This window comes from Otolemur garnettii, unplaced genomic scaffold (assembly GCF_000181295.1).
Source record: "Otolemur garnettii isolate 467f Iridium unplaced genomic scaffold, OtoGar3 scaffold00087, whole genome shotgun sequence".
In the NCBI taxonomy this organism is placed as follows: Eukaryota; Metazoa; Chordata; class Mammalia; order Primates; family Galagidae; genus Otolemur; species Otolemur garnettii.
Genome location: NW_003852482.1, coordinates 4,640,706 through 4,647,575, shown reverse-complemented (window position 1 = coordinate 4,647,575; position 6,870 = coordinate 4,640,706). Strand labels below are relative to the sequence as shown.

At 45.3% G+C, this 6,870-nt stretch overlaps 1 protein-coding gene across 5 annotated transcripts in view; it reads right to left on the bottom strand.

The window, feature by feature from the left end:
* Positions 1-5,307, bottom strand: part of TSC1 (TSC complex subunit 1) — a 50,638-nt gene extending 45,331 nt beyond the window's left edge. For 3 of the 5 annotated variants that reach the window (XM_023516171.1, XM_023516174.1, XM_003794872.2), the window contains exon 1: positions 5,145-5,230. The gene's annotated coding sequence lies outside the window, so the exon portion shown is untranslated. Of the gene's footprint in view, positions 1-5,144 lie in introns of all 5 variants that reach the window. The other 2 variants (XM_023516172.1, XM_023516173.1) reach the window with 2 other exon arrangements.
* Between the last annotated feature and the right edge of the window lie 1,563 nt (positions 5,308-6,870).

The following is a 6,870-nucleotide window of genomic DNA, read 5'->3' as shown; positions in this document are numbered from 1 at the left end:
ATGCCACGGCACTCTACCCAGGGGGACAGCTTGAGGCTATGGCTCAAAAAAAAAAAAAAAAAAAAAAGAAAAGAAAAAGAAATATAAGCAAACTGTGGTTTCTCATAGGTTTCTGTAGGTTTCAAGTTTGCAGAACATGAGAAATATTCTAGGGAACAAGGATACAGGGTTTGATAGTCTAGGATAGTGGTTCTTAAAATATGGTGCTCACACCACCAACATGAACATCCCCTGGGAATTTGTCAGAAATACAAATTCTCAGACTTTGCCCCTGATCTCTGAATTAGAAACTTTGGGATGGAGACTTCTAGGTAATTCTGATGTCCACTAAAAGTTTAGAACCACTGGTCTAGGTATGAGAAAAGAGAGATGAAGGCAAGAAACATTCGTTTATTCATGTATCTATCTGACTTGAGGTTTGAAAGGAGGAAAAAAAACAGTGCATAAACTTTGGAAAAAAGCCCAGTGAAATTGTGCCAAGTGCTAAAGGTACCAACACGTCTGAATGCCAAGCCTCACAAGAATTTAGCAGGTTACATACCTGAGCTCTATACTGCTATTTTTTGTTTTAATGTAGCACCTAAGGCTAAATTCCCCAGTGAAGTGTACAGAATCTTTCAATATACAAATTTAACAATATTATTTATAACACAAATAGTACATAAATTCATCTTTAAAAGACATGGGCCTTTCCTACCTTCTGGCAGAAGAATAGAAAAATGAAAAGTTATTTTTAATAAAGCCCAAGTCTATTTGTAAGAGCAATAATCTATCTAAAATGATCAGCTGGGCTTCAAGATGGGTCCATAGCATCTGAAGCCATGCCCCAAATTTCATATCTGTATGGATTTGGGGGGAAGGGAGACAAGAATCATGCTCTGTCACCCTAGCTACAGTGCAATGGCATCATCATGGCTCACAGCAACATTAAGCCCCTGGACTCAAGCAATCCTCCCACGTCTGCCTCCCAGAGTGCTGGGATTATAGGCATGAGCCTCTATACCAAGCCTTGTATGGATTTTTTTGTGTGTATGTGGTGAGGGACATAAAAAAGTAAAGGAAGGGACATTTGATCCAGTTTCCCACACATTTTCAGAGGGGAATTGAGCATCCCCACCACCATGAAAAACCAGTTAAGAACCACTGACCTGTACATTAGTTTATGAGATTAGCAGATCAGGCAGTTTATCACAGTGGAAGATTAAATGTAAGGACTTTGGAGTATCCAAGCTGGGTTCATACCCCAACTTAGCCACTGAACAAATGACCTTAGGCAACTTATTTCAAGCCCCTAAGCCTCAGTTTCCTCTTCCTATGCTATTCTGCCTCTTAAGCCCCTGGGAGGAGTTAACAGATCAGACATGTAAAATACTCAGTTCAGGGGTTGGTAGATATATACTCAAAACATATGAACTTTATTATAACAATATTACTGTTAAACAAATGTACTGCTGGATACATTATGCTTAATGTTCTATCCATTTAACAACTGGTATTTGAAACATTGATAGAACCATTCTGCAACTTAAAGTGGATACAATTCAAGTTTGTTACAATGCTCGGCTCAAGGTAGCACAGGTCTTAAAGACTGCAGACATTAAAGTCATTACAGCTATTCTTCTTATCACTCCCCACTGTGTCTTCCACCACATCGCCAATAGAAGGCCAAAACAAAACACAACTATCTCTTATTACTCAGACATTTCAAGATCACTATTGCCACTGTATTTACTTGAGGGAGTGGTCTGTAACCACCATACCGTTTTTGGGATTAAAGCTGGATTTTTAAGGCATCTTTTCTCATTAGATGTCAATCTAAATTCATTTAGCCTTAAAAAATAGTTACTTTTTGTTATTTTCTTATATGTATCTAATAAAAGTTAGCATTAAATAAGAGAAGGGACAAGAAGAAATTGGCAAGGTCCTGACTATCTTTTATATACAGTATATGAAATATAAATCTTTATTTGCTCTCATGAAAAAGACATTAAATAAACATTAAATTACTAATTTCTAGCAACCACAGGCTTAAAAAGTAAATCAGAGAAAGAATAATCTCAAACTGCTGCTAGCAGACCTCTTTCAGATCAATTTAAATGGGGGGGGGAAGAGTATTGCATGGAAACCAAATTATATTAAATAGTTAGCAATTGATGATCAAAAAAAACCCTCAGTGTTGAAGTATATACTACATATATGTGTATATATAAAGAAGACAGCTACAGATCTGAATGTTATTGAGTATACTTTTCTTTCATGCCTACAGCTATTTAAATGACAAACAAAACTAATACAAATAAAACTAATTTTTCAAAGATCTGTAATATGAGAAATTTACAGGGAATTATCTTCTAAAAAAATACAATATAAGGAAAGGATAACAGGTCTTCATCCAACTGGGCAGGGTAAAAGTCACCAATTAGCTTCCTTATTATAAAACCATCAACACTTTGATTCAATCAATTTAGCCAGAATGTTTGGCTTATGCCCCAGAAGGGCTTTAAATCACAGAAATTTGACTTAGAAATATTCATTATTTATAATCCAACTCTTACACTTCACAGATAAAGAAAGTGAGGCTGATAACTTAATTGACTAAAGGCCGAAAGGTATTTGACTCTTTAGAAAAGCTCAAAGTGGTTGGTGTATTGCTGCTTAGACTCATTGGCATCTAAGAATATCCAATTAATTCCAGAAGTTAATTTTAGTTCACTATGGCCCAGGAACCCAGAAATGAACACTTGTAGGCTAACAAACTTTGAACTAAGACAGAGCTATAAGACCAAGGCAGCCCTAAATTAGAGCTCAAGACTCTACAGCACTATCTACATCAGAAGTTAAAAGCTATTTTAAGAAATGCCTCTGCAATAAATTACAAATTAAAAGAAAAGAAAATGACCAGAATGATACTTTAAGCCAATGGCCCTCAACCTCTGGTGTACATGAGATGCAGACTTCTTCCAAAATATATATATAGGGTGTCCTCAAAGCCTGAATGTGTAGGTCAACCTACTATGGGGCCGGATATCTGTGTGTGAATATTAGTTTGAGATCCCTTGCTTCCAGCAATTTCATGATTCTGTATACATTACATGTAAGGGTGTATATTAGATTTACCTTATTAAGACTGTTTGGTTTCATCTCACAAACAAAACCAGGCTGCACAAAAGGCATGCCCCACAAGTGACCCATCACACTGGGCCTTTGCTCTTAATCCAGTAAGGAAGACTACAAATGAGTCACAGGATTTGAGACACTTCAGTTTAAGGGAAACAAGTAAGAGAGCTAGTAGCCACCTTCTTTCTAACTAGGAATTTAGGAACATAGCAACTGTTATGACACCAGGAATCGCATGAACCAAAGCAAACTAACATCATCAGCCCTTCTAGGCACGTGACTTAAGATTGTTCTGAATACGATAATAACTTTAGTAAGGGGATAGTTTCCACTTCTATCTTCTATAAGTACTGCTTAAGTTTACACCAGGTGGTTAGAGGAAGATTCTGCAGTTCCCCCAGAGCAATAGCAAATGTTTCAGTGTTTCTGAGGAGTCTCATTTGCCTGATGCATGACTGTTAAAGGTACACTTCCCCACACGACCCTAAATCAGTTTTCACCATTTTCACATTCCAGGTTTACTCAGGAATGCTCAACTTCAGAATCACAGGTGGTTGCTCAGTAAATCAAAGGTTCCCAGAAGATTAGGTTTTATAATGCTTCCTGCAATTTACAGCTCCACTTTGCCAGCCTGTTTGAATTCAGATGACTCTAAGTTGATCCCAAAATTATAAATCAAAGTATCTCAGAAGAGTATTTTTCTATTTTAGTACTTTAATAGCTTACTCTGTGTAAAGTGAAATGCTATTTCAATGCTTTCTATTAAAAAAATCCAGCAAGGATTTTAACAAGACTTCTTTTCTGCAGACATCTCATCAGCTTTATTTTAAAAAACAAGTACTTTTCAGCCTAATTTAGACTAACAAATTTACATGTACACCACAGCCATCCCAAACAAAAGCTGAGGCAAATAAGCCAAGAACACCCCTCTTCAAAATTAAACATACACACGTGTACAAACCTTGGCTAACTGATCAATTCTAATTACTCTATGAACGACCAGTTTTGATCAAATAACAGATAAATAAAAGAATAAGGTTTTTGCCATCAGTCAGACCCCAGATCCAGCCGTGGCTTAGCTACTCCTCGGCGTGTGACCTCAGGCAGACAGACTACCCTACTTTCTCCAGGTCTCAGTTTCTTCCATCAGATCAGAGCCTGATCCATTTGTCCTGAGGACCAAACGAGATGATGACCGCAAGGGCTCCATAAACGTTAACTGCTGTTACTGGTTACGAGGACTGAGTCCTCAAGCGCCCCAAATTCAAGATACACTAAGTCAAACTCTTTTAACAAGAAACACAAAGAAAGAGCTTTAATTCTATAGGTCTCTTCGACTGCAGGCTCCTCATCCTCCAGTTCCTCAAATGAATGAATGAGTGCCTAGGAGTGGCTCTGCAAATAGCTGTCTCTAAAGAATCACCTCCGCCGATGCTCGGATAACTGTCTTTCACCATCAATTAAACACCCACAAGTACAGCAGCAGGGAGGCTCTCCAGTCATGCAAATCTCAGCGGAGACAGCGAGTCGAGGCGAGTCTTCGATACCCACAGGCTGCCTCCATTCATTCTCACTCCACCGATAAGCCCTCTCCTGAAGTCCAGGGGCCACCCCACCCCGCCCCACGCCCGACCCTTCCCCTCCTGCTCGGTGTCCCTCCCCTGCCCTGTACGCCCCGCGCGAACCTGTCACCCCGGCTAGTGACGGGCGGCGAAGGGGCCCTCCTCACCCTGCCCTCGGCACCCAGGCCCGGGGGGCAGCCTTCCCCTCGGCCGCCGAGAAGGCGTAGTGTGCCCGGCCGGCCCGCCTCTGCTCCCCAGGGGCCCGCGGGTCCCGGCTGGGCCCAGGCCGAGACAGCGCGTAATAAGAGGGAGGGGACAGCGGTCCCGACCCCGCTCCCCGGGGTCCCTCCCCAGCAATTGGCCCCCTTACCCCAGCCCCCCACAGGCTCTGAGGCCGGGGTCGCGGTGCCGGAGCAGCCCCGAGAAGCCCCAGTAAAAAGGAGGGGGAGACACCCCCATACTCACCCACCGTCTCCTCCCCCTCAGCTGTTTACCTCACAGTTCCTCCAGCCTACAGGGCGCCGCCATCTTGGACGCACGGCACCTCCCCCCGCGGTGAGATGACCACGGCCGGCCGCGACCTCCGCCACGAGAAAGAGTCCCGGCCGCGCCTCGCCTACATCGCGAACCGAAGGGCATATAACCACGGTCCGCAGCCCCGCCAAACGGAAGACGCCCCGGCCCTCCCATTACTAGTGATGCTAGTCGGCCAAAAAGAAAAAAAAAGAAACGAGGAGCGTGTTTAAAGTAAGGGGGCGGGACCTGCGGAGGAATCTCGAAAGGAGGCCGCTGGTAGATCTTGTGACTCTGAAGGAGGCAAAAAGAAGGGCCGGCGCGGCGGGAGGAGCCACGCGAGAGTCCGAGGGGCGGGGCGGGGCGGTCACGTGGCCGGGCGGCCGGGCGGGGGGCGCCGGGAGAGGCGTAAACAAGCCGGCCGGGCTGGGTGTGGTTGGGGTATCCCAGCCTGCCTAGCCGGCGGTCGCTCTCCCTCGCAGGCCTAGGACCGCCGGTGTCCCTGTGCCCTGCTCAGAGCTGGGGTCGGTGTCCCAGAGGTCGCCGGGGCCTGCGTTTGAACCTTCGGGGAGGAGCGGCCCACCTCTCAGCCCTCTGCTGGGAGCAGGCTCTGCGACTGCGGAGAGCCGCACCTGCATCTGCCCTGTGTGGCTGACGCTTCACACCTGGCCGTGACACTGCGCGAAAGCCAACTCTGATGAGGGGGGCACCTGTACAATCAGAACATGCCTTGCTTTGCTACCTCCTCGCTGTGACAAGGCGTTTAAGCCCTCTAAACCCCAGTTTCTTCCTCTCTGAAGTGGGCGTCATAAGATGTGTGGGGTAAGGCATCAAGGAGATGAAAGTTTTCAGCACAGAGCGCCGGGCCTGGTCAGGGCCCCTCCATAGCTGCAGTGGCTCCCGGTGATAGCCCCACCAACTTGGGCTGAGGAAGGAGGGTCGCCTGGGTAACATAATGACATCCTGTCTCCTAAAAAAATAAATAGGTCGGGTGTTTTTGCTCACACTGTAATCCTAACACTCTGGGAGGATGAGGCGGGTAGATTGCCTGAACTCAGGAATTGGAGATCATCCTGAACAAGAGGGAGGCCCCATCTCTAAAAATAGCCAGGTATTGTGGCAGGCGCCCGTAGTCCCAGCTCCTCAGGAGGCTGAGGCAGGAGGATCCCTTCAGTCCAAGAGTTTGAGGTTGCTGTGAGCTATGATGTGAGCGCACTGTAGCCTGGGCACAGAGTGAGACTGTTTAAAAAAAAAAAAAAAAAGGTAGCCGCCCTTATCAAGAGGCAGGATGTAAGTGTGAGAAAGGGGCCAAAGAGTGGGATGAAGTCTGTGGTGTGGGAAAGGCTTTTGAAGAGTAGGAATCGGTCTGGACTTTAAAGAAAAGATAGCTTTTGTGTGATAGAAATGGGAGAGGCAGCTGGGAAAACAGTTCGTGGCAGTTGGGAACCAAGGAGCAAGAGACCAGTGGGAAGGAAATGCTGGGTGAGTTACAGGGTGACAAGTTTCGCCATGGGGACCAATTGGGTCACAATGCAAGGCAGCCTGTGATTTAGGGACAGGTGTGTGTGTGGCCAGGGCAGTGTGGGTTCTGTCAATTCCAAGTAGGCCCAGGATGGTCCGAGGTAGGACTCCTGCTAGCCAGTATGACTCCTTCAAGAGAACTAGAAAAAAGCACCCC